Source organism: Dipteris shenzhenensis, chromosome 33 (assembly GCF_047967505.1).
Source record: "Dipteris shenzhenensis isolate YYH24624 ecotype China chromosome 33, Dip_SZ_1.0, whole genome shotgun sequence".
NCBI lineage: Eukaryota > Viridiplantae > Streptophyta > Polypodiopsida > Gleicheniales > Dipteridaceae > Dipteris > Dipteris shenzhenensis.
Window position 1 is genome coordinate 32,037,018 of NC_141628.1, and position 27,137 is coordinate 32,064,154.

A 27,137-nucleotide genomic window follows, 5' to 3' on the forward strand; every position below is an offset into this window, starting at 1 on the left:
CCGAGAAAAGGCTTGCAACCACCAAAGGAATGCCGCGGGGAGTGAACTGCCCTAGCCACCTCTCATCTCCTAGGAGGAGCTGTCTGGTGATCATGGGAATCCTCCAACCTGCAGGAATGGCAGCATTGACGATCTCCGCTCGTCGAGCTTGGATCCCACGTGCCGTACCTACTGCTGCCACTAGCTCGCCTGGGCCCAATGGGCTATAGACGTCCCTCCAAACCCGGAGCGAGCGCGTAGGCCCACGTGCCCAGAGCGCCCATGGGATAAGGGATCTCTCTCCAAGCTGGCGACCTGTATCATCTGTCACCTGGCTGCTCCAGATCAGGGGTTGTTTGTCTATCTCCTCATGGCAGCTGGGGGGAACCTGAGAGAGGCTGTGCCGCAACTTCCTCCAGACGGGGACGAGGCCGCGGAGGAAGGGGAGTGGGGCTGAGTCAGGGGGGCTGAAGTGAATCCACCCGATAGACGGCTGCCAATCACCCCCTCTCTGGGGGATAAACGCGCTGAGACCATGTTGAAGCAAGAGCTTCCACGTTCTCCCTCCTAGGGTCAGACCGCGGATGACTAACTTGCAAAGTAATGTCTGACTCTGCAGTTCTGGATCTATGATGCCAAGACCGCCCTCTGTTTGGGGGAGAATGACCGTCTGCCAGGCGACCGAGGCTCTGGTGGTGCTGGAACCATCTGAGCCAGACCACAGAAAGTTCCGCACCAGTCTCCTCAGTTGGGCTACGCACGATCTTGAGAAACACTAGCAAGATGCCACGTACCAAGCGGTGGCTAGAAGGACCTGATTGACCACAAGGGCCTTGCTTGCCAGAGATAGCCGAGCCGTGCTCTAGAAGGTTAGCTTTCGTCGTATGGAAACTAGGACCGGTAGGAACTGCTGAGCCGATGTGATATCCATCCCTACCTGGAATCCTAGGTAACGTGTTGTCTGTCCTCTAGGGATCCAACGAAACCCCAGGAAAATACCCCACTGTGAGCTGGCTCCCGGATCCGTAAGAAAACCAACTGACTTATGCCAATTGATTTTCGCTCCAGCAGCTATGCAAAAAAAAAAAAAAAAACCCTCTAAAGACAGTCTCACTCGCTCCAGTGACTCGATATCATCTTGCACATACAAGGACGTGTCGTCTGCATACTCGGAGTCCAGAAGTTCTGCATCGTCCCGAATAGGGAGGCGCATCCCTCGAAGACCAGTTTTGCGGGCTCGTAGGAAGTGAGTCATGGCCTCCGCAAAAAATAGGAAGAGGTAGGGCACAAGCGGGCAGCCCTGACGTACCGAACGCTCGAGGGTGAATCTCTCCCCCATCCTGCCACTGATGATAACCCGGCTGGAGGCGGATCTGTAGAGGCTAGCAATACCTCTGATCCACTCGTCCGGGAAACCGAACCGAGAAAGTGTGCCCTCCAAGAAGGACCAGTCTACCCTATCGTACGCCTTCTCAAAGCCAAGGAGTATGGCAAGGTGCTGGCCACTATGCTGGGCCCACTCCATCGCCTCTAAGAACGTGAAGATGTTGTCCAAAATGCTGCGATCTTGGACAAAACCAGTCTGGGTGTCGTGGATCAAGTCATGTAGCAGGGGTGGGATGCGGCTACTGATCATCTTGGCGAGGATTTTATAGGCAGTCGGGAGGAGAGTGATAGGGCGCCACTGTCTGATCTCCTGACAGTCCCCCCCTTTGGGGATGAGGCAAATCAAGTCTGTCACAAGGCTCTTTGGCATCTGTCCGCTGGAGAAGATGTGCTGGAAGGATGCGAGCAAGGGCTGGTGGATCTACTTCCAAAAGGTGGTGAAGAAAGCTCTAGAGAGCCCATCCTCACCCGGGCATTTTTGGCCATCAATATCGCTCACAGCATCCTGTATCTCTGCCACGGTGAATGGGGCGAGAAGGGTTTCACTCATGCTAGGTTGCATGAGCGATGGCGTATACCTCCACACCTCCTCCCTGCATCGGCGGGCATGAGGGTCTGGGGGCTCCTGCTGGAACAGGGATGTGTAGAAATCTTTGGCCAAGTCCCTGACGTCCTTTGGATCTGTCCTGACACTACCATCCTGTGCTCTAAGAGATCGGAGCTGTTCCCCTGCTAACCTCTCGCCATGAATCTTGAAGAACTCTCTGCACATCCTGTCGCCTTTCCTAGCCCAAAAGGACTTGGAAGCATGAAACGAGAACTCTGAGCGTCGCTGGGTGATCTCCTCTAACATGGCTCGGGCTCTAACCTCCTGTCGTCTGAGCTTCTCAGAGCCTGGAGAAGACTGCTGCATCCGCTGTATCGAGGCAAGGTCTCGTCTGAGACCCCTCTCCTTCACCCACCACTGCTGCCTGACTAGAGTCGCCTCCTGTTGACATATGAGACTAGACTCGGCAAGAACCTGAAGTACCTAACCCGCCATATCCCCCATGGGGTCCCAATCCTGCTCCCACAGGTCCACTATCCTATTGCGAACCGCTGCTCTGGAGTAGATGGAGTCTGGGATCCGGCACGAGCGGGGAGGTAAGGAATGAGAGGCTGAGTCCAGGACTAGGATGACTGGGGCATGGTCGGAGAGGGTCGTCCCTGGAACCACCCCTGACTCTCCACCTCTGCCTATTGCCCAATCACTGACATAGAAACGGTCCAACCGCTCCAAAATTCTGCCTCTCTCCCTCCTGTAACACCAAGAGAAGTCCAGGCTCCTTGTCCACCTGCAAAAGGAAGGCTCCCTCCAACTGTCCCGACCTCCCACAGCGAACAAGGAGTCCCATTCCGCCTGCTCCGCCTGAGCTATACCGAGGAACTCTGGGCCCCGTCCCTGCTGATCCTCTAAAGCCTCAAGGTTATTGAAATCCCCTCCTACAATCCAAGAATCCATCTCTGGCAATAAGTCTGTCAAAGAGCTCTAGAAAGCGGCTCTCCGTCTAAGGTCAGTCGGGGCATAGATATTGAGGATGCTGATGCGGGATCCCTCAATATTCAAGCCCACCCAAAGCGCTTGTCCTGGGATCAAGGTGCCAAAACCACACATGCTGAACTAGAGAAGCGTCGATGGAGGTACAGACACCCCCGCTCCTCCCCTGCTCGCCAATCGAAGGTTCCCAGTAGGTGTGGGAGCGTCCTGTGAGGACCTTCCCAAACTTACTGGTCTGAGAAGCTGAAAGCTTGTGTTCTTGCAATAGGAGCACATCTACCCTTCCCACCAAAGTTGGCTGGAGCTCCTGTCTGAGCACCATCTTCCTGGGGCCGCGGGTTCCTGATGAGTGGAACCCGTTGACGTTCCAAGAGATAATGCGTATACTCATGAAGAGGAGAGATGGGCCACAAATAGCTGTCTGCTTGCGGTCGATGTCGAGGTGGTCGGAGGATGTCCAGTGTGCAAACGAAGGGTGCAAACGAAGGCGCTTCTGTGAAGGTTTTGAAGGAGAGGCCGGATCATCGGACCCATTCTCTAAAACCTTCAGCAGAGGGGAAAGCCCCTTCTTCCCATGGTGGTAAGCTCTCTCTAACCAACTCGAAGCGTCCGCTAGGGAAATACTGTAGAAGCCCACAAAAATGCATTAAGTTATCAATTGGCTATATCAAGATAGTGAAGCTGCCTACATACTTTCAGGGGATATTTCTACAACCTGGACTCTTGGTTGTTCAGTTCAGCAAGGAATTCCCCTCAGTGCTTTACTATTTGCCATAGCCACTCATCCAATGCTTCAATATATGGACCACCTTTTGGACACTGGCATGTTGCACGGATTGGAAATTCCTGGCAGCCGTAGCATGATTGCTCAAGCATATGCTGATGATTTTTTCGTTACCCCGAAAAATACTCAGAGGGATCTCTCCTTGATTATGCAGGCTCTTTCTACATATGGTTTAGCTGTTGGTCTTCGTGTGAATTTTCAGAAATCCAAGCTATTGCTGTTGCATGCTAAAGACTGGCATAGTCTTTTGTGGCCTAGGGAAATTGTTCCAACTTCTCACTTGATTCGACATCTTGGCTATCCTCTAGGTTGGGGGCTCACTTGTTCTCAACAAATTGATTGGATGCTCACAAAGTTGAAGGCAAAACTTGAATATTGGAAGCTTGCAACTTGGCCATTACATGTTCGTTTGCGAGTAACACAATCCAATTCCCTCATCATGTTTACTAAGGCAGATCTGGTTTCCTTTATGTCTGCTATCTTGGAGATTTTCTGGTGTTCAAAAAATGGCAAGAAAAGTCTCAGATTACTCTCTATGCATCGTCTCTGTTCTCCAAAGATGCACGGGGGTTTGAACATACTCAATATTCAAATGCATATACTTGCTCACAGGGGAAAAATGATGTTGTAGTTTATGCAAGGGAATCAGCCCTGGGCTTGCATGTTCCGCTCTCTTTTGTTGCATATTGATACTTCTGCTTTTGGGCATTGGCAGCCTACACAGTGGGATTTTCTATTTGGCTTTATTCAAGGCAAGATCAGAGGCTGTCTTTTTGTCTCTCGTTTGCTTCTTGATTGGAAGCATATATTATCCCACTTGGAATGGGATGGCAGGGATTTTTTGTCGGGAAATTCCTTGAGGTTTGAGAATATTTATTGGTCCAAAGTATTCCACCCTCCTTTGGCTATACAAGAACCCAGGCGTTCTTATTTTATATCTTTCAAAGGTATTTCTTCTGTGGCGGATGTACTTCAGGATGATGGCACTCTTTTATCTTTTTCTATGGCTGCTAGCAAATATGGTTTGGGAGCTCATTATCGTCCTTTATGGCATAAAATTTCAGAAATGCTTCAATCTTTCTTGCCGGTACCTCGTTTGGAACTTCAGGATAGTCTTGAGGATTGGACTCTCCATTCTTCATCTTCTTCAGCCCGTCCTTTGAAGCTCTCACATATCATAGTGCCTTCTCTGCATGAAGTGTTGTTACCTCCGCCTTGGGTTTCTGACGGAGCCAATTCTGTTTGGCATATGGATCGCCCACTAAAGTGGTGGAGAAAGCGGTTGCGTCTCCTTTGGCATTATAAAGTCCCTCTTCGGCAACAACTTTTCCTTTGGTGAGTCCTACTTGGCATTTTTCCATCTGGGCAGTTACTCGCGCATAGACATATTGCCCGGCTGTTTGCCACAAATGTCTACATTTTGTTGAATCTGTACTTCACATTTTCTGGCACTGTCCACATATCTGTGATTTCCTCGCTCTCATTCGTCAGGGGCTTCGAGCGAGATTTCCTACTATTACTTTTGGCAGGTTCTTCTGGTTATTTGGTTTTCATCCTTCTAGACAGGGTTTTGATTTATTTTTTGTTTGGGTGCGATACTGGGCACTTTGGACTCTATGGATGGAAAGAAATCATAGTCTTTGGTGATCCTACTTTTCCATCATTCGTTTTTTTCAAACAATCAGAGACCTCGACCCGATGATCGCAACACGACACACGAGACATCGAGGGGACACACAGATCACTCTGGGGGACCTCCCGTCATTGTTTAGACCCGGGATACGTCCCACGGGAGTCACGATGGCTTTGGTCTTGTGTCGAGCCTCGTCCAGGAGACCGAGATGCACGGCACCCCTTGACAGGCACCAGCGTCCCATCACCGGCTATGCACTAGCCAGGGGGACATGACATACGGAGGATTCCGCTCCGCTCCGCTCCACCAATCCTTTTCTTTTCATTGTTACATCCAGATGTATTTGATTATGTATGATCAGACTTAGGATTCAGCACGGGTGATGATGCTCGTTTCAGTAGCTCCACCCTTACTGTGATTTGTATCAGGTTTTCTTTCAGTCTCATAGACCCATCGGTCTTCCGAAGACTCTAATAAAATTTCTTTCTTTCTTTGTTTATATTGTCCCAAAAGCACTTGCGTATAGGGCAACTGGTCGGACAAGAGGAAAAAACAAAGAAGCAACTTCGTGTTCCTTATTGGAAGTGTGCTTGGAGGCACAGTCCCGCCAGTGAGGCGTGTCCTGTAGTCAAGCGTATTGGTGCTGCCCATGATAGTCTTGTGCTACCTACTTCCATGGAATCTTCTTCGTTGTATGATGTGTTAGTAGTTGAGGAATTGGGAAAGATTCTATGAAAGGCTTCATTGGACAGTTTGGCAAGGATTGGACCAAATACCTCCCAACCGTGGGTTAGGAGTCAGCTTGATCCTTGGCTTTGCTCTTTTGGATTCTTGATGGCCTCTTTCAGCTAGGCTGTGGTGAAGAGTGTAGAAGTGGTAGGGTGGGTCTGTCTTCCAGGTCGAGCATGAGTTGGTCAGGAATGTCATATAGTATATCTAGGACTAGGGTCCTAGAGGGGACATGGTGATCTCCTTTCTAGGATCTTTCCAAATTTCTTTGGAGTTACAGCTGATAGAAACCGTCGTTTCTTGGGTAAAAATAAATGTCTGTACTCTTTTTTGGTACGACCCATGTTCAATTATCCTTATTTGGTCTTGGAATGCCAACTTTGAAAGCACTTTGCACTCATCATTGTACCAACCATTTCCGGCTACAAACCCTTCAAGTGGCTTTTTTGTGTTTTTAAGCATGTAGTGAAAGGAGTGTTGGGCTGCTATGTGATGAGAATGTGAGGAGGATGACTTTGGTATTGATATGTGACTCATCATCTATATGCCCTTAGAGGGTGGTGAGATAACTATCATAGATGTGGGTTTTGGATTGATCAAAATCGTACTAGTGGTATGTGGAAGGGGCAGGCCTGTGCATGTCCTATATGGGTTTAGGGAGTGCCATATCAAAGGATAGGTGGGATTGGTCTGCTCTTGGCATGAGGAGGTGCACTGTCACGAGGACGTGAAAAGTGATGTAAAGTATCTTCATAACTCAACCTACGCTTAACCCGAGGTTAACCATGGTTAAGTGTTGTAATGGTTTGGCCGTGAGGGACTGGCTAGAGGAAGTGCACACTTCCTAGAAGTTCCTAAGGGCAAAGTCTAGGTGCACCACTAGGTCCTAGGGGCAAGGCAAAGGCTTTAAAAGAGGGGTCTAAAAGTTGGGCCCAAGGACAACCAACGTTGTTCTTGGTATGGGGGTTAGGACTTTAATGAAGGGGAAAATGGCAAGGAGGAGGTGCCATTTTTCATGCATGTGTATGCATGCCCTTCCCTCACCTTCCATCTCTCTCCCCTCACTCTCCCAGAGGTGTTGGACGTTTTCAGTTGTTCTTGTGCAGTTTTTGAGCTGTTTGAGCTGTTTCAAGTATGTTTTAAGCCGTTTTAAGCTTGTTTTGATTGTTCCAAGGCTAGTACACACTTCCAGGAAGTGCTAGTAGTCATTTCTGAACTTTTTGAAAATTTTCGTACGGGCTGTACGAATGTGCGTACGGACGTGTTCAGCTGCCTCCAGCAGGTGCCCGGGGTTGTCTTTTGCTGTGCTGGACCTTTGTGCACATGTTTCTGGCTGCGTGGTGGCTTTTGGAGCTGTTCTGGAGCTGTTTTGGACCAGTGCAGGCTGCAGGAGGAACTTTCCTTGCTGCTTTTGGCACCCTCCCTTAGGAGGAGTCAGGCACAGATCCCGAGGCAGTCATTTCGGGACAGATCTGTGGACCATCTTTCCTCTATAGCTCTTTCTTGTTCACCCTCCGCTCTGTACCTTCATTTCTCTCTTCTCCTGATTGCTGGAAGACACCTGCACCCATAGAGGATAGGTGCGAGGAAGGAGCTCGCCCCTCTGCCACAGACAGCGGGAGTTGGTTCCAGGTTCTGTTTTTCCTTGTTCTTTTTTGCTTTGCAGCTTTTTGCATTGTTGTGTGCAGTCCTTTCAAGATTCCTACATGTTCTAGCAAGCACCCAAAGGCAAGGGTGATCCTGTGGAAGGCCTAAGGACAGTGTGGATGCATGTGATAGCCTTGAGGCTGCCTTGAGCTCAGTTTGCTAGTGCTTTGGATGCCTAAATGCTTCTAAGTTGTGTCAGATCAGAAGTGAATGCCTGAGTATGCCTTGCCAGTGGGAATTCTAGTGGTGCACTTGGATTAGATTCCTTGAAGACAAGTAGAGGATTTGCAGAGAGGAACAGTGCAGGGTTGAACCCTTGTTGTAAAGCATTTCCATTTAGAAGCATTAAATAAATACCGTAAGGGGTGCCAAGGCATTTGGGGCCAGTGGGTGCACTGTGTACTATTTTCATTGAGCAGGGGCATTCTAGCCTCACCTTTGTTGTTGTTGAAGCTTGTTTCTAAGTTGTGCTAAGTGATTGAAGTGACTGAAGCTTGCATTGTGGCCATTTATGAAGCTTATGACTGAGTAGAAGAAGATCACTGCCCTTTTGTTTATCGAAGGCTGGTTTCAGTGGTTCCATTGCCGGGATCGTCACCATCTTCGTACAGAGGTGAGCCCTGGTAGTGTTGGGTGAAGGACACCTTCAGTGCAATTGTTGCTATAGCCATCAAGCTTATCAAGCATCTCACACCGTGAAAGGTCATTGACCATTTCAGAGCAGGAGGGGCAGGACGAATACAGAGCATTAGAGAGCTTTGAAGAGGAGCACAGTACCAGCGGGGGTGATGACCAGCAAGACAGTGGGGCACATCAAGTCTCTCCTGAGCATGCCACGGAGGACTCATAGGATGAGGTAGATGAGGCAGAGGAGGTTGATCCCAATGCACTTTTTCAGCTACGAATGCAAAGTGTAGCGGGAGCCCTGTTGCAGTTGCAACATGCTGTCATGGAGATTATGCAAGCTCCTCCCCCTATGGTTGCTTCCCCTGGAAGCAAAAAGTCATCTCAGAAGAAACATAAGAAGCATAAGAAGACTCCTAGGCATGTTTCTTTCGGTGGACAGCCATCAGAGATGCCCTCGATCACCCCTGTAGCGGGTAATGCCAATAACTTTCATTCAGTCAATCAGGGACAGCAAGCCCTTCCTCAGTCCATGATGCATCCAGGATATTTCGAAGGGGGATCAGTTTTTTAGGCAATGGTGGCATCATCCACAGAGGCACCCAGAATGCTAGATAGCTTTATTGGCAGCACGCAGCCGGGAATGCAGAATTTCCAGCAACCTATGACAGAACAGTGAGCCCCCTTTTTGCTAATACTAAAAGAAGATGAAACAAAGTCTAATTGAAGTATATAATGAAGCAAAACAATTTTCAGGTGGAATGCCCGCTGCAAATGCCAATATGATGTACTCAAACATTGGGATGCAGCCTAGAATGCATACAGGAATGCCTGGGACAGTGGGCAATACTTGGAATATGCCACAGATGCAGGGAGTGGGACCTGGAATGCCAAACCCCACCATGGGTATGGTTGGAATGACTCAGAATGTGGGAGCAGTGATGCCCCCACCGTTTTTACAGCCCCTTGTTTATGACAATCTCACCCCTAAAGGCAAATTGAAAGATTACAAGGAGGGAGGGGCAACTGTGAAGTTTGAGACTTTCAATGGGATGCAGGATAGATGGAAGGCTTTGACATTCGTGCAACAGTTTGATGCTGCCTACTCAGGTGGACACTTCATAGAATCCTCCAAAGTCTGAAAGGTAGCCACCTTTTTGAAGGGCAATGCGCTCCAATGGTCGACCAACCTCCTCTTGCAAGGCAGAGCACCTACCACTCGGGTCGAATTCAAGCAGGTCTTCTCAGCAGCATGGCTCACTACCACTTTTGAGGTGGATATCATGACTGCCTGGTACAGGTTGGATGCTGCAAATTGCAGAAATTTGGAGGACTACAATAAGAAGTTTTGGGAAGCCCTACTGCCAGTGAATTCTTACAGACATGTACCGCTGTCCGAGCAAATTGAAAGATATTGCTGCGGGTTGCCAAAGGAGATTCAGGATTACTGCACGAAGACAAGGATTTCCAATATGTCTCAGTTGGTTGAGAATGCCACTACAGCTTATGCACTAATGCAAGGGAAAGTTTCTGGGTTTAAAGAAATCTCATAGGAGACATCAAGGTCAAAGGGCAGCAAGATGGAATCCCCTAAGAAGTTCATAAAGTTTTCGCAGCCCATGAAGGCAAAGTTTGTTGGAGGACAGAGGCGAGTACCGACCCGCATGTTTGATGAGGAAAAGCAAATTCTCTATGATGCCAACAAGTGTTATATTTGCAAGGAGGAAGGCGATAGGGCTTTTGAATGCCCACATAAGAAGTGGAAGTTCCCTCCTTCTGAGCAAGATGAGCACAAGGAGGAAAAGAGGACTGATCAGAAGAATAAAAAGCCCAAGCCCACTGCAGGTCTTTTGCCAGACTTGATTGGGGCTGTTTAAAATACAGATGCTACAGAGTTATGCCGGGCATGGGGCAAGATAAGAGACCAAACAGCTCTGATTTTTTTCGATCTGGGAGCCAAGGCCAATTTCATCTCTATAGAGTTGGCTGGAAAGTTAGGAATAAGGGCAGAAGAGATGGGTCCTTTGTGTGATGCAGATATGGCTTGTCCGGGACTCAGCAGTCAGTTATTCCGGTGATAGGCAAGCTGCGGATGCATATTCAGAGCTACGTGGACAGAGAAGAGTTCTATATTATGCCGTTGAATGGTTGTGATGTGTTACTGGGGATACCTTGGCATTTTCGTGTTGGGGCTGTTTTGGATACAAAGGATAAAACAATCACAACCACTCACTGTGGCAAGACCCACGTTCTGGATGTTAAATTGAAGGGAGAATCCATCTCTGTTGTATCTGCTTCTGCCATTGGCAACGTAATGAAAAAGCATCTTTCAGTGTACGTAGTGTTTGCATTTGAAAAGAAGTCACTGGAAGAAGAGTCTCATTTTTCTAAGCTGGAAAAACAGCAGACAGATTTTCTTTTTCAGTTTAGGGACTGTTTTTCTGACTCACTTCCACAGGAGTTTCCCCTTGAAAGGCCAGAAGACCACACGATAGATATAATCCCTGGTAGCAGTCCTCCTAACCGACCTCCTTATAGGGTCAGTGCAGCCCAGCAAGAGGAAATTATGAACCAGGTCAAGGACCTGTTGGAGAAGGGGCTGATTCAGCCCAGCTCTTCACCTTATTGCTCACCTGTGCTCTTGGTCCAGAAGAAGGATGGATCTTGGCGGATGTGCATTGACTATAGAGCCCTCAATAAGATTACCATTAAGAACAGATTCCCTATACCTCGGATAGATGATATTTTGGATAGGTTACAGGGGTCTGGATTGTTCAGCCGCATTGATTTGAAGAGTGGTTATCACCAGATCATAATTCAGCCAGAGGATGTTCACAAAAGAGCATTTCGTACCACATTTGGTCTACACGAGTTTCTTGTCATGCCATTTGGGTTAACCAATGCACTTGCCACCTTCAACATAATGATGGACAGGATTTTTAGAGAGCACCGAGCCTTTGTTGGCACTTTCTTCGGTGACATCATCGTGTTCTCTCAGGATGAGGCTGAACATAGGAAGCACCTGGCAATTGTTCTTGAGGAGCTACGGAAGCATAAGGTGCTTGTCAATGCCAAGAAAAGTGAATTCTTTATGCATGAGATCCATTTTCTCGGGCACATTGTTTCCAAGGATGGACCCTGCCAAGGTAGAGGCCATCAGGAATTGGCCACACCTGAAGAAATCCATGAAGTATGCAGCTTTCTGGGCTTGTGCTTGTACTATAGGAGGTTCATTCGGTATTTTGCAAAGTTTGCATCTCCTTTACATGCCTTACAAAAGAAAGGGGTCACTTTCAGATGGGGTCCTAAAGAAATTGCAGCTTTTGACCTACTGAAGGAGCAACTCTGTTTAGATCCTGTGATTATTTTGCCAGATCTTCGCAGACCCTTCGCTGTCCAAGTAGATGCATGTGGGAACAGCGTAGGAGGGGCACTTATGCAGGATGGAAGAGTCGTGGCATACGAGAGTAGAGTGCTTCAGGATGCTGAAATGAATTTTGGCATCTATGAGAAAGAGAAATTGGATGTCATCCATGCTCTTTCGACCTGGAAGCATTATCTTTTGGGTGCTGATTTTCATGTTTAGACCGATCATCAATCACTGTGGTACTTTCTCACTTAGAGAAAGTTGTCTGAGAAGCATATGAGGTGGGCAAATTTTCTTTCTATGTTTCATTTTCAGATTGTGCATGTGCCTGGGAAGAAGAATGTTGTTGCAGATGCACTCTCAGGCAAGCCCACTCCAGATGCAGTGCCTGTTAAGCCACAAGTTTCAGTAGTGACCATTGCATATCATGAAGAGCTTGATGCCATGAAGGATCAATATGCCAATGCTGCTGATTTTTCACGGATTTATGACCAGTTGGTTGATGGACAGAGGCATGAGCACTATACTCTCAAAGAGGGATTTCTTATGATGCATGGCAGATTGTGTGTCACGAAACAGTTCAGGCCCAAAGTGTTGACAGAGAGTCATGCTCCACCCTATGCAGGACACAGAGGCATTGATGCCACCATCAAAGCTGTGGAGCACTATTTCTTTTGGCCATCATTGAGGAAAGATGTCGAGGCATATGTCAGGACATGCATCACTTGCCAAAAGGTGAAATATGACAGGCAGAAGCCGGCTGGACTGTTGCAGCCTCTACCCATTCCTGATCGCGACCTTGGCAGAGCATTGCCATGAATTTTATCTTTGATCTTCCTCGTACACCATCTAGACATGATGGGATATGGACCATTATTTGCAGATTCAGCAAGCAGGGCCACTTCATTCCCGTCAGGAAGAAACCCAACAGACCAGATGGCGAGACTCTTTACGTCTCATGTGTTTAAACATCACGGGATGCCTCAATCAATTGTCAGTGATAGAGACTTGCGGATGACAAGTCTTTTTTGGAGAGGTATCTTTGAGAATATGGGTACCACGCTGAATTTCTCATCCTCTTTTCATCTTGAATCTAATGGGCAGTCTGAAGAAGCCAATTTTACTGCCCTTGATCTTCTCAAATGCTATGTTTCAGATCAGCAATCAAAATGGGAACAATTTTCGCCACTTGTTGAGTTCGCGTACAACACCACTGTACACTCATCCACGGGGAAAGCCCCCTTTGAAATTGTGGCAGGAGAACGGAAGTTACCTCCCATTTTGCATACGAAAGAGAAGATTTTTGAAGCGGACAGATTTGTGGAAAGTTTGGATGTTGCTTACCAGAAGGTCAAAACAGCCCTCCAGAAAAGCCAAGAGAGAAGCACAAATGGGCAGCCGATAAGCATCGCCGCGAGTTACTCTTGAAAGAGGGCGATTGGGTGCTGCTGTGTTTTCAAAAAGCACAACTCAGGAAGATGAAAGGCAAGACGAAAGTGTACACAAAGCTGAAGATGCGGTATTATGGTCCTTTTTAGGTTTTTGAGCGCATTAATGATGTAGCTTACAGGCTGAAGCTACTTGCCACTTGGACCATACACAATGCCTTTCAGTGAGTTTATTGAAGCCTTTCCAAGGTGATGTGCCTGTAGACCTATTGCATTAGGATCAGCCCGAGGTGGAAGAGTTGGATGAAATCTTGGTTCCGGAACAGATTTTGGCACATATGGAAAGAAAAGTAAAAGGTAGAGTTTCCCGTCGCTACCTGGTGAAGTTCAGGAATTATCCTGCACTGGATGCGAGGTGGATGGAGGAGGGTGACCTGACAGACTCATCTCAGATTTTGTAGCTCTACCTCGACGCGTTTCAGCTTGCGCCAACTACGGTATAGGCTCCTACTGGTTCAACAAAGCAGAGATCTAGAGCATTGCTTGGTGCTCAAGAGGAGGTAAGCACCTCCCCTTCCTTGATTCAGTCTGCTCATATATCTGGAGATCGCTTGGTGGCACCGATTGTCTCACCCGAGATGCTGCTTGCTGACAGTATTTCTGCCGTGAGGTCTCCAGATGGGTGTTCGCGACACTCGAGATAGAGGTGTAAGAAAAAGAGAGAGAGGTGGAAAGAAAAGTAAAAGGTAGAGTTTCCCGTCGCTACCTGGTGAAGTTCAGGAATTATCCTGCACTGGATGCGAGGTGGATGGAGGAGGGTGACCTGACAGACTCATCTCAGATTTTGTAGCTCTACCTCGACGCGTTTCGGCTTGCGCCAACTACGGTATAGGCTCCTACTGGTTCAACAAAGCAGAGATCTAGAGCATTGCTTGGTGCTCAAGAGGAGGTAAGCACCTCCCCTTCCTTGATTCAGTCTGCTCATATATCTGGAGATCGCTTGGTGGCACCGATTGTCTCACCCGAGATGCTGCTTGCTGACAGTATTTCTGCCGTGAGGTCTCCAGATGGGTGTTCGCGACACTCGAGATAGAGGTGTAAGAAAAAGAGAGAGAGCTGGAGAGCTGAACGTTGTGCTTACAATAGATGAAGTAAGTAATACAAGAAGTGGGATAGGTTTTGTCTAAGTGACAAAACCTTATCCTTCACTAACCATAGTTAGTGAACTAACTGTGGTTAGGGGAAAAAACCTCTAAATAAGGAAAAAGTACTTGGGGGGAAAAACCTCTAAATGAGGGAAAAGTGTCCCTAACCTACTTATTACATTACATTGGTCACTGCTAGAATATAATAATAATTCTAACACCCCCCTGTAGTGCCAATGTCATGTACAAGGAAATGATTAATCACCAAAAGGAGATAAGTTCAGGGCACTGCGAAATGCCTCAAACTTTTCACGTGGAGGTGCTTTGGTGAAGATGTTTGCAACATTGTCATGTGTTGACACATAGATCATACTGATCTCTCCTGCATGCAACTTCTCTATGACATAGTGATAGTGAACCTCAATGTGCTTCGTGCGAGCATGAATTGCCACTGCTATAGAACTCTGACTATCAGTGAGAATCGGAGAAGGACCCTCCAATGAAAGATGAAGATCAACAAACAAACGACGCAGCCAAACGCATTCAACTGTTGCTGTGAAAGCTGCCCTGTACTCAGCTTTACATGAGGAGGTAGCCACTGTAGACTGCTTCTTGCTCAACCAAGAAATGCAAGCATGTCCTAGAAAGAAACAATTCCCACTGGTGGACTGTCTAGTATCATAGTCTCCAGCCCAATCTGAGTCATTGTAAGCATGCATCTGCAAGTCACCCCCCCCTGGGAAACATCAAGCCAAAAGACTTTGTACTTTGCAAGTAACGGAAGATGCGTTTTACAGCCTGCCAATGCATAATCTTTGGGCTCTGCATATACGTGCTCACCTGAGAAACTGAAAATTGAATATCTAGTCGTGTATTGCAGAGATAAATGAGGCATCCAACAGCCTGACTATAGAGTGTGACATCAATTGATTCACCCGCATCATGCATTGTAAGCTTCAGCCCCGGCTCCATGGGAGTGGACATAGGCTTGCAATCATGCATGTTGAATCTATCCAAGAGCTTTTGAACATACTTGGACTGAGACATAACAATGCCATATTTCTCTTCAAGAAACTGGATCCCCAAAGAGAAATGTAACAAGCCCAAGTCTGACATATCAAATGTAGCTTTCAATTGGGCTTTGAAATCTGCAATTTCTTCCTTATTTGATCCGGTGAGCAGCATGTCATCTACATAAAGAATGATGACCAAAATGTCCCCCCCATCCTTCTTGATGTAGAGGGTTGACTATTGTGCAGCCCCTGGCTGGTTAGAAAGGCATCAATTTTGGCATTACCATGCACATGGGGCTTGTTTCAGCCCATACAAAGCTTCATTCAGCTTGCATACCTGATGTGCATTTCTTGAAATTTCAAAGCCCGGAGGTTGTTTTACATAAACCTCTTCCAACAAGTCTCCATTAAGGAAAGCTGTTTTAATGTCCAACTGATGAACATTCCATTCAAGATTTGCAGCCATTGCTATAACTGACCTGATGGTGGTCATTCTGGATGTAGGAGCAAAAGTCTTCTCATAATCTATGCCCTTTTTCTGAGCATATCCTTTTGCAACCAGCCTTGCCTTGTACCGATCAATGGATCCATCTGGCTTTCTTTTGACTTTGAAAAGTGTACCTATGGCATTCTTACCTGGTGCCAAATCCACGACATCCCAAGTCTGATTTTTATGAATGGACTGCAATTCATCGTGCATGGCATTCATCCAATGCACATTATCCTTTGCTTCTTCAAATGTCTCAGGCTCCTCCTCATCAAGAAGAGTACCTGCATAAGCTGATTCAATTGAAAGAGCCCCCCCTTGACATAATCCCAAAGATGTCTACCAACCAAGATATTGTGAACCATGAAACTCCACAAGGAGTAGTTGGTGCCATCCAACTTATCCTCCTGTGTGAGAACCCCGAACACCTCACTGGAGTTGCTCTGAGCCATTTATACCAGAAAATATCAAAAAATACAGCAGACTGACCAAGTGAATTCCCTTCTTGGGATATAAAATGCACAAAAATCTGCAAAAAAAAATCTGCTCACAGTGACAAATACTGTCACAGCCTGTCAAAGGCTCAGAATGCACTTCAATTGTCCTGCAAATGCTCTCCAAAACTTCCAAAAAACACTGTAGAATTTGCCACTTTCTGCAATGTCACTCAAAATGAGTCCAAAATTGGCTGCAACAGTCCCAAAATGCTTTTACACTGCCAAATTGCATCCAAATGCCAAAAGCCCCAATTTCTTCAGGGAAATTGCATCCAAAAGAGGGCAAATTGCTTGAAAGCCCCAAAAATGCAAGAAATTGCTGTGTAAAGCAAAAAAACCCCAAATTTCTACAAGAAATTGCAACTCAAAAGGGGCAAATTGACTGAAGCCCCAATTTGCAATTTATCTGCAAAAGGAGTAAATTCTAATGCCAATGTGCTCAAATATAACTCAAATTGAGTCCAAAAAGCTTGCAAAGCTCCCAAATTGCTCCTCTTCTGCAAAATTGCAATCCAATTGCAAAAGCCCCAAATTTTACAGCCAAACAATGGCTCAAATGCACAAAAAGGTCTGCCAAACAACCAACTGTAAATGTTTGCCCACGAATACAAAATGCCCCAAATATTAAAATGAAATTGAGCACAACTTGAGGCAGTTTGACAAAAGCCCCAAATTTTACAAAATGCTCAACTTCCTCCTAAGAAAATTGAAATGCACAGTTGCCTGCAACTAGTTTGCTAAGAAAATCTGCTCCGAAACAAACTAATTGTACAACAGATAATTGAATGGGCTGCTGTTGTATGGAAGTACAATTGGTGCTGAATGGATGTACGGTGGCTATTGCTGCTGGAGGTGTACGGATGTACGATTGACTGACACAGGATTATACGGCTCTGTACGTCTGGAGGTGTAGGAACGTACGGTTGACTAACGCAGCTCTATACGGCTGGCTGACACAGGAGTGTACGGCCAGTCAGTGCAGGTATTGTATGGATGGTAGGTATGGACTGCACGTGTGGCTGTACGGCAAACTCGAAATCCATACAGCGTACAGACGTTGTACAGCTGTTCACGGGATGATGTACGACAGGCTGTATGGCTGGAGCTTCGTCGCTAGTACGGGCGTACAGACAACAGCGTGGGCTGCTGTATGGCTGTACGGACGAACTACAAGCAAAAGGTACGAACTGTACGGAAGAGCAGCGATGATACTTGCATGTCGTACGGATTGTCGGATTGTACGTCAGGTGTTGAGCAAAGAGCAGGGAGCTGTTGAGCTAGGAGCAGGGTCTTACTGCTCTGATACCAAATGTGAGAAAAAGAGAGAGAGCTGGAGACTTGAACGTTGTGCTTACAATAGATGAAGTGAGTAATACAAGAAGTGGGATAGGTTTTGTTTAAGTGACAAAACCTTATCCTTCACTAACCGTAGTTAGTGAACTAACTGTGGTTAAGGGAAAAAACCTCTAAATGAGGGAAAAGTGTCCCTAACCTACTTATTACATTACATTGGTCACTGCTAGAATATAATAATAATTCTAACAAGAGGATGCATTGATGTATGGATGGACTCTCGAGCTCTCCTAGCCCATATTATCATTGTAGGTTGTATCTTACAGATGATGTATATTCTAGTATGGGCTATTTCTACCTATTTGTACTTTTTGAGCAGCAACCTAGGTAGTTTGCTGTTTTAAGAGGAGGGTATGTCACGAGGATGTGAAAAGTGATGTAAAGCATCTTTGTAACTCAACCTACGCTTAACTTGGGGTTAACCATAGTTAAGTGTTGTAATGGTTTGGCTGTGAGGGATTGGCTAGAGGAAGTGCACACTTCCTAGAAGTTCCTAAGGGCAAAGTCTAGGTGCACCACTAGTTCCTAGGGGCAAGGCAAAGGCTTTAAAAGAGGGGTCTAAAAGTTGGACCCAAGGACAACCAACTTTGTCCTTGGTATGGGGGTTAGGACTTTAATGAAGGGGCAAATGGCAAGGAGGAGGTGCCATTTGTCATGCATGTGTATGCATGCCGTTCCCCCACCTTCCATCTCTCTCCCCTCACTCTCCCAGAGGCGTTGGACATTTTCAGTTGTTCTTGTGCAGTTTTTGGGCTATTTGAGTTGTTTCAAGCCTATTTTAAGCTGTTTTAAGCCGTTTTAAGCCTGTTTTGACTGTTCCAAGGCTAGTACACACTTCTAGGAAGTGCCAGAAACTTTTTGAAAATTTTCGTACGAACTGTACAGATGTCTATATGGTTGTACGGAATTCGTATAGACGTGTTCAGTTGCCTCCAACAGGTGCCCGAGGTTGTCTTTTGCTGTGCTGGACCTTTGTGCACATATTTCTGGCTGCGTGGTGGCTTCTGGAGCTGTTCTGGACCAGTGGAGGTTGCAGGAGGAACTTTCCCTACTGCTTTTGGCACCCTCTCTTAGGAGGACTCAGGCACAGATCTCGAGGCAATCATTTCGGGGCAGATGTGGGGGGAGCATTTCTATCTCTGATCGTGGCCACCTCTGTAGGCCATTGTATATAAGCAACCGATGACTACTACCTATGTCCATCAAATATTTCCATACTATTCGTGAATCGTGATTGTGGACCTTTATGTCGTCTTACCTGCGTCTGAACTCTCCAAGCAGGAGATTTGGTAGTGCTAAGGCATCATCTTGCAAATCTAAAATCTTCGAGTCTGCATCCCTAGTCTTAGCATTGAAGTCCCCAACGGGTAGGATCTCTTGTTGCTGCATGTACTTCTGAATGCTCATACAATGTCGAGAATGGTGAAATCTCCCTTGCATGAGGCAATCTGACCTTAGTTGGATGTCCTGTGGGGAGAAGTTGCAGGCTGCAATGTATACATCCATGGTCTCATGTCTTCGAAGTTGGATCCACATATATCTAGCATGCTCATATGTCCCAAAATCTGTGATGTGCGCCTGGAGCTAGGAGTGGAAGACAATTGTCACTCTTGACCCTTGTATGCCTCCGTGTGTACAGGTTCTTACTGATATGTGAACCGCCGCATGTACCTAGTCCTATGGGTAGCCCTCTCTTAGAGCTCCAATGTGCATAGCGACACTGTATGAGATCTTTCCCTCGAAAAGTGGGCTGGTGAGGACCATAGGGTCTTGTTTCCGTACCAAAGAGCAATGGACAAAGCATTGATAGGTCCAAAGAATAAGAGGAGTAAGAACTAAGATCTTCCTTTCCTCTGTAAGTATGGAAAAACATAGAATCCCATTGTGAGATGCTGAAGATGGCCGCAATTTCAGGAAAGGAAGCATGGTTCAGCAAGGAATGGAGGAGACAATTTTCAGGAATCACTATTCAGAAACTGTTGGCTCAGGAGGAGAGGGTGAGGTCTCACAAGCGACTGGCTCTTGCTTATGGTTTGGATTAACGGAGTGTGGAGTGAGGAGCTAGGCATACATAAAACCACTACATCAAGAGTCCGAGGTTGGGGTTGTGACATGAGCAAAATTGTCAACTGCAGTATAGATGGTTGGAATGATCTATTATATGTTTAAGTGAAGAGGAGAGATTCCATTAGAAATAGCTAGGTAAACCTTGTGGGGGTTTTACGAGTGTGTGAACACGTGGCATCTTTGCATGGCTTTCTGTACGTGGTTCTCTTTGGGCAGTTCTTTGTGGCGGCACTTTCTTTCTTCCCATCTAAAGGCTCGCCTCCATGAGAGTCGAGGCTAGTATCTGTTGGCTGCAGCCAGGACGCAGCTCTTGGCGTCATAGTTGGCTGGCCATGGCTCAGGTTGGTGCTGGCGATGTCAACTGATTTGCAGATATAGTGTTCTCGATGGTGGGCATGTTCAACAACATTCTTCCAAGTGGTTTGTGGAGAGCTTGTTGCTTGTATTGTAGAAGCACTTGTGGAGAGCTTGTGTAGCTCTTGTTTTCATCTATCCATTGGGCTGAGTGGTAGCCTTCATGTCTGAGCCTGTGTGGTGACTCTTGCTAGCTCGTGTGTCGAGTTGTTCGTAACTATTGTAGAAGCCTTTGTGGCTCACATATTTGAGTCTTTCGAAGTTGCAAAAGCTTGGTCGGGATGAGCGACATGTGTAGATTTTTCTTCATAGAAAGTCTTTAGGTGTGACATATCGTTTCGGGTCGCTATTTGTTTATGTGTGATTTTATGTGTGCATAAGTCTCATTTTATGAGGTGAAAGCAATCAGAATTCCAACAAAAGTGTCAACCTGCTTGTGCTTAGATACTCTTGAGAACTCAAGGAAGAACATTTCGAAGAAGGTCACCTAGTTTCGAAATCTTTAGAGCACTGAGATTCCTAAAAAAGCCTTGAAGCTCTCAGAGAAGGAGAGTCCTAGCTCTAGACGTCCTTGCTGAAGTGTGCAGGCAGTTTCTCCTACAGTTTTAGTAGTCATGGATGCATGGAGCAAAACCTCGAAGACCGGCCTCACTGAAACGTTAGTGGTGAAATTCAATGGTAGGAATTTCCCTTCGTGGCAATTATTTGTTCAATTATTGTTTATGGAGAAGGGATTGTGGGAAGTAGTGGTAGGGGACAGAGGAGAAGCTTGCAAACAACCAAGGCCTAGAGAAGATGCAGGCTTGGGACCTAAAAAATGAAAAGGCTCTTGGCCTTCTAGGTCGATCCCTTGGAGTTGATTACTTCCATCATGTGGACGTGACTAAAACCGTGGCCCAGAACTGGAGCATCTTTGAGATACTTTTTCGTTCCAAGGTCAAGAATTCAAAAATTATGCTTAAGCAGGGAGATGGCGAGTCTTGAGGTACACATCTTACTAAGATATAGTCGATTGTCAAGCAGTTGCAAGCACTGGGAGTTCGTGTACAAAATGAAGATGCCAAGGCAATACTCCTCACAAGCTTGCCACCAAGGTACAGTGAGCTGGTCACTATTCTTTGCCTTAATTTTGATGCTCTTTCATTAATGATATCGTTGGAAAAGCTCCTGCGAATGCTCCCACCCCTCCCTCGCTCCCGTCTACCCCCCCCTCGCACTGCGCGCCCCCCTCTCCCCTCCCCCTCCTCTCTCCTCCGTCGCCTCCCAGCTCGCAGCCGCCCACCGCGCCTCCTCCGTCCCCCTCTCCTCCTTCTCCGCCCGCCATCCTCCCCCCCCCCCCCCCCCTCCTTCCTTCTCCGCCCCTCTGTCCTCTCCCTGCCTCCCCCCCCTCGTGTTGCGCTACCACCCCCCCGCCCCCTTCCTCCTCCCCCTCCCCGCCGTTGCGCAACGCTGCCCTCCCCCCTTCTCCTCCCTCCTCTCCTTTCTTCCCTGCCCCCTCTCGCGTTGCGCTGCCACCCCCCCCCCTCTCCTCCCTCCTCTTCCTCGCCCTGCGCTGCGCTGCCCCCCCCCCTCCCTCCTCCTTTCCTTCCCCCTTCGCCATCCGCTCCCTCTCCACCACCTCTCCTCCCCCTGCTTCCCCGTACTTCTCCATCCCTCCCTCTTTCCTCCCCCGCCTCCGTCCCATTCCCCCCTCCCTCGCCTCTGCCTTTTCCTTCCCCCACCTTTTGGAGCTTTCGCAGTTTGTCGGTGCGGTATGGCGGCCGTGAGTCCAGAATCGGTGGCCCAGATGGACCCCCCCCCTCCATCAGCCTACCGCGTAACACTAACAGAGCATCAGGTCTCCTTGGTGAAGCAGGCCGCCACTGACTTCTCCCATACGTCCGTTTATGGGAGAGTCATTGGCTACACCCCTTCACGACCAGACATCAGGGACTGGTTGCAGTCCACCCTCGACCTTGAGGACAGCCACATTGAGGAGGTCGCACTCATGGGACGTGGTATCTTCTGGATCAAGCTCTCCTCAACATAGGTGCGAGCGATATGGTCAGACGGTCCCCTACTTCTGTGGGTGGGAAGATCATCCTTATGGTCCCATGGTATAGGGGTTTCAGTGTAGCGGACTTCGATGCCCGCTTCCGCATTCCTCGCCACCCAGTTACCCTCATTTTCCCAGGCCTCGCAACAGAGCTTCGCCCGATCATCAAGGACCTGGGGGCGCACTTTGGCTGGCTCATGTAGGACACCTTCGTTGATGCGGCGGTAGCCCAAGGGGTGCCACGTGTCAAAGTGGCAGTCCTAGATCCGCAAAGTATCCCCTCGGAGTTCAAGATTGAGACGGACACAGGTGTGGTGACGCAGCACATTATGGTCACTAGTCGCCCAGATTAGTGTTTGCGATGCCACGGCTACGGGCACCAGGCGCCCTCCTATCCTCGCTTCACGAGGATAGAACCTCAGATGGCCCCCATCCAGGCAACTCAGGATCCCCCCCGCTAGGCATCGACACCCCTTCCCGAAGGGGAAGGCTGGACTGAGGTGAAAAGCAAACGGAAAGGAAACAAAACAGGACCAAAGAAGCCTTCCCATCTACAGCAAGAGACCCTTGTGGTCACCAATCAACAGCAGCCCGGTAAGGGGAAGGAGAAAGGGAAGGAGAAGATCAGCCAGCCTCCCCCTCATCCTTCACCCCGCCCCCCCCCCCCCCCCCCCTTCCTCCTCCTCGGTCCCCCTACCTCCACCCCCTCCGGGTTCCCCCCCAGCACCTTTGGTTTGAGCCCCCCTCTCTCCCTCGAGCAGGATCCCGAGGGAACCCCCCCTTCCACCTTTGCCGCCTGCGGCCCCGAAGCCAGCACAGACCTCCTCCACGCCTATCCCTCCTGGCCCGGTGGAGGGGAGAGGCCCTTCCCCGCAGATGGCCAGTACCACTCCAGCTTGTTCGACAGCCAGCACCCCTCTTTCTGGTTCAGACTCCTCATCCTTGTCCCCACACCCAAGGGCAGCTCCTAGAGCTCTACCTTTGGAGTTTTACCGAGCAGGACCTTGGGATTATTTGGATGCAGCGAGTATTGGCTCCTTCCCTGCATGCCTAGACATTAGCATCTTCTTTGTCCGAAAGGGGGCGGAGGTTAAGGTGTCCGTCCTTGCCCCCCATGATGGTCCTAGCTATTCCTTCACTATCACCAGTGACGGGAATGAGCAATGGACGAATGAAAATGTTCGGGAGACGATTCGAGATCAGTCCCAGGAGCAGGTGCAGGACTGGATCGGTAGTAGAGCAGCGGAGCTTCTTCAGCAGCAGTGGAAGGAGAGTGACGTTCGTCTGAGATGGCGCCATAGCGCCAAACGATTCCGCCTTTTGGTCATCATTTGACCGCCTCTGGAGTGGATCTACGCGGAAGGGCTCCGCCCTTGGAGGACCTCAGAGGTAGCGGGCTTCTACAATATTTCCCTGGTGGAGGTTTCGAGTTCGTTAGAGAGCTTACCACCATGGGACGAAGGGCCTCTCCCCTCTGTTGAAGGTTTTAGAGGATGGGTCCGATGATCCGGCCTCTTTTTCGAAACCCTCACAGAAGCGCCTTCGTCTGCACACTGGACATCCTCCGACCACCTCGACATCGACCGCAAGCAGACAGCTGTTTGTGGCCCATCTCCCCTCTTCATGAGTATACGCATTATCTCTTGGAACATCAACGGGTTCCACTTATGAGGAACCCGCGGCCCCAGGAAGATGGTGCTCAGACAGGAGCTCTAGCCAGCCTTGGTGGGAAGGGTAGATGTGCTCCTATTGCAGGAACACAAGCTTTTGGCTTCTCAGACGAGTAAGTGTGGGAAGGTCCTCACAGGACGCTCCGACACCTAGTGGGAACCTTCGATTGGCGAGCAGGGAAGGAGCGGGGGTGTCTGTATCTCCATCGACGCTTCTCTAGTTTAGCATGTATCTGGTTTTGGCACCTTGATTCTAGGACGAGCGCTTTGGGTGGGCTTGAATATTGAGGGATCCCGCATCGGCATCCTCAATATCTATGCCCCGACCAACCTCAGACGGAGAGCCGCTTTCTAGAGCTCTTTGACAGACTTATTGCCAAAGATGGATTCTTGGATTGTAGGAGGGGACTTCAATAACCTTGAGGCTTCAGAGGATTAGCAGGGACGGGGCCCAAAGTTCCTCGGTATAGCTCAGGCGGAGCAGGCAGATTGGGACTCCTTCTTGTTCGCTGTGGGAGGTCGGGACAGCTGGCGGGAGCCTTTTTTTTGCAAATGGACAGGGAGTCTGGACTTCTCTTGGGGTTACAAGAGGGAGGGATGGAGACTTCTGGAGCGGTTGGACCGTTTCTATGTCAACGATTGGGCGCTAGGTAGAGGTGGAGAGTCAGGAGTGGTTCCAGGGACGACCCTCTCTGACCATGCCCCAGTCATCCTAGTCCTGGACTGAGCCTCTCACTCCTTACCTCCACGCTCGTGCTAGATCCCAGACTCCATCTACTATAGAGCAGCGGTTCGCAGCAAGATAGTGGACTTGTGGGAGCAGGATTGGGACCCCATGGGGGATATGGCAGCTCAGGTAGCTCAGGTTCTTGCCGAGTCTAGTCTCATCTGTCAGCAGGAGGCGATTCAGGTCAGGCAGCAGTGGTGGGCGAAGGAGAGGGGTCTAAGACGAGTCCTTGCCTCGATACAGCGGATGCAGCAGCCTTCTCCAGGCTTTGAGGAGCTCAGATGACAGGAGGTTAGAGCCTGAACCATGCTAGAGGAGATCACCCAGCGACGCTCAGAGTTCTCGTTTCATGCTTCCAAGTCCTTTTGGGCTAGGAAAGGCGACAGGATGTGCAGAGAGTTCTTCAGTACTCATGGCCAGAGGTCAGCGGGGGAACAACTCCGATCTCTTAGAGCGCAGGATGGTAGTGTCAGGACAGATCTAGACGATGTCCGAGACTTGGCGACAGATTTCTACAGATCCCTGTTCTAGTAGGAGCCCTGAGACCCTCGTGCCCCCCGTTGCAGGGAGGAGGTGTGGAGGTATACACTGTCGCTCGTGCAGCCTAGCATGAGTGAAACCCTTCTCGCTCCTTTCACCGTGGCAGAGATGCAGGATGCGGTGAGCGCTATTGATGGGCAGAAATGCCCAGGTGAGGATGGGCTCTCTAGAGCTTTCTTCACCACCTTCCGGGAGCAGGTCCACTAGCCCTTGCTCGTAGCCTTCCAGAATATCTTCTCCAGCGGACAGATGCCAGAGAGCCTTGCGACAGGCTTGATTTGCCTCATCCCCAAAGGGGGGACCGTCAGGAGATCAGACAGTGGCGCCCTATGACCCTTCTCCCGATTGCCTACAAAATCCTCGCCAAGATGATCAGTAGCCGCATCCGCCCCCTGGTACATGACTTGATCCATGACACCCAGACTGATTTTGTCCAATATCGCAGCATTTTGGACAACATTTTCACATTCTCAGAGGCGACGGAGTGGGCCCAGCACAATGGCCAGCACCTTGCCATACTCCTTCTGGACTTTGAGAAGGCGTACGACAGGGTAGAGTGGTCCTTCTTGGAAGGTACACTCTCTTGGTTCGGTTTTTCGGACGAGTGGATCAGAGGTATTTCTAGTCTCTACAGGTCGGCCTCCAGCCGGGTTATCATCAGCGATAGGATGGGGGAGAGATTCACCCTCGAGCGCTCGGTGCGTCAGGGCTGCCCGCTTGTGCCCTACCTCTTCCTATTTTTTGCGGAGGCCATGACTCACTTCCTACGAGCCCGTACCACTGGTCTTCGAGGGATGTGCCTCCCTATTCGGGACAATGCAGAACTTCTGGACTTCGAGTATGCAGACGACACGGCCCTGTATATGTAGGATGATATCGAGTCACTAGAGCGAGTGAGACTGTCTTTAGAGGTTTTTTGCCTAGCCGCTGGGGCAAAAATCAACTGGCATAAGTTAGTTGGTTTTCTTACGGGTTCGAGAGCCAGCTCACAGTGGGGTATTTTCCTGGGGTTTCGCTGGATCCCTAGAGGACAAACGACACGTTACTTGGGATTCCAGGTAGGTCTGGATATCACGCCGGCTCAGCAGTTCTTACCGGTCCTAGTCTCCATATGACGGAAGCTAGCCTTCTGGAGCATGGCTCGGCTATCTTTGGCAGGCAGGGCCCTTGTGGTCAATCAAGTCCTTCTTGCCACCGCTTGGTACGTGGCATCTTGCTGGTGTTTCTCGAGATCGTGTGTAGCCCAACTGAGGAGACTGGTGCGGAACTTTCTTTGGTCTGGCTCAGATGGTTCTGGCACCACCAGAGCCCAGGTCGCCTGGCAGATGGTCATTCTTCCCCAGACAGAGGGCGGTCTTGGCATCATAGATCCAGAACTGCAGAGTCAGGCATTACTTGGCAAGTTAGTCATCGGCGGTCTGACCCCAGGAGGGCAGACGTGGAAGCTCTTGCTTCAGCATGGTCTCAGCTCATGTATCCCCCAGAAAGGGGGTGATTGGCAGCCGTCTATCCGGTGGATTTTCACTTCTGTCCCACTGACTCAGCCCCGTTCCCCCTTCCTCCGTAGCCTCGTCTCGGTCTGGAGGAAGTTGCGGCACAGCCTCTCTCAGGTTCCCCCTAGCTGCCAAGAGGAGATAGACAGACAACCCCTGATCTGGAGCAGCCAGGTGACAGATGATACAGGTCGCCAGCTTGGAGAGAGATCCCATATCCCATGGGCGCTCTGGGCGCGTGGGCTTGTGCGCTCGCGCCGGGTTTGGAGGGACGTCTATAGCCAGTTGAGCTCAGGCGAGTTGGCAGCATCAGTAGGTACGGCACGAGGGATCCAGGCTCGGCGAGCGGAGATCGATGCTGCCATTCCTACAGGTTGGAGGATTCCCATGATCACTAGACAGCTCCTCCCGGGAGATGAGAGGTGGCTAGGGTAGTTCACACCCCGTGGTATTCCTTTGGTGGTTGCAGGCCTTTTCTCGGACTCCTCGATTCACCTCTTCTCCGTCGCCGATGGTAGCTGTCTCGAGAGTAGAGAGGCCGTGATCGACCCCCAGCTTCCCTGGCAGCGCCTTCGCATCATAGGGCTACAAGGGAAAACGTGGCATATAGACCCCCTGATTATGCAGGACTAGGACTAGAGACTCTGGATTCGGGAGGGCCGCTCCTTGACAGAGCTGGAGT

The 27,137-nt window shown here is 49.0% G+C and overlaps 1 protein-coding gene and 1 pseudogene across 3 annotated transcripts in view; both read left to right on the forward strand.

The window, feature by feature from the left end:
• The window catches only part of ATVPS33 (Sec1/munc18-like (SM) proteins superfamily), a 237,513-nt gene that overhangs the window by 99,226 nt on the left and 111,150 nt on the right, over positions 1-27,137 (forward strand). The window lies entirely within an intron of this gene.
• Positions 9,147-19,611, forward strand: LOC147879976 (uncharacterized; annotated as a pseudogene).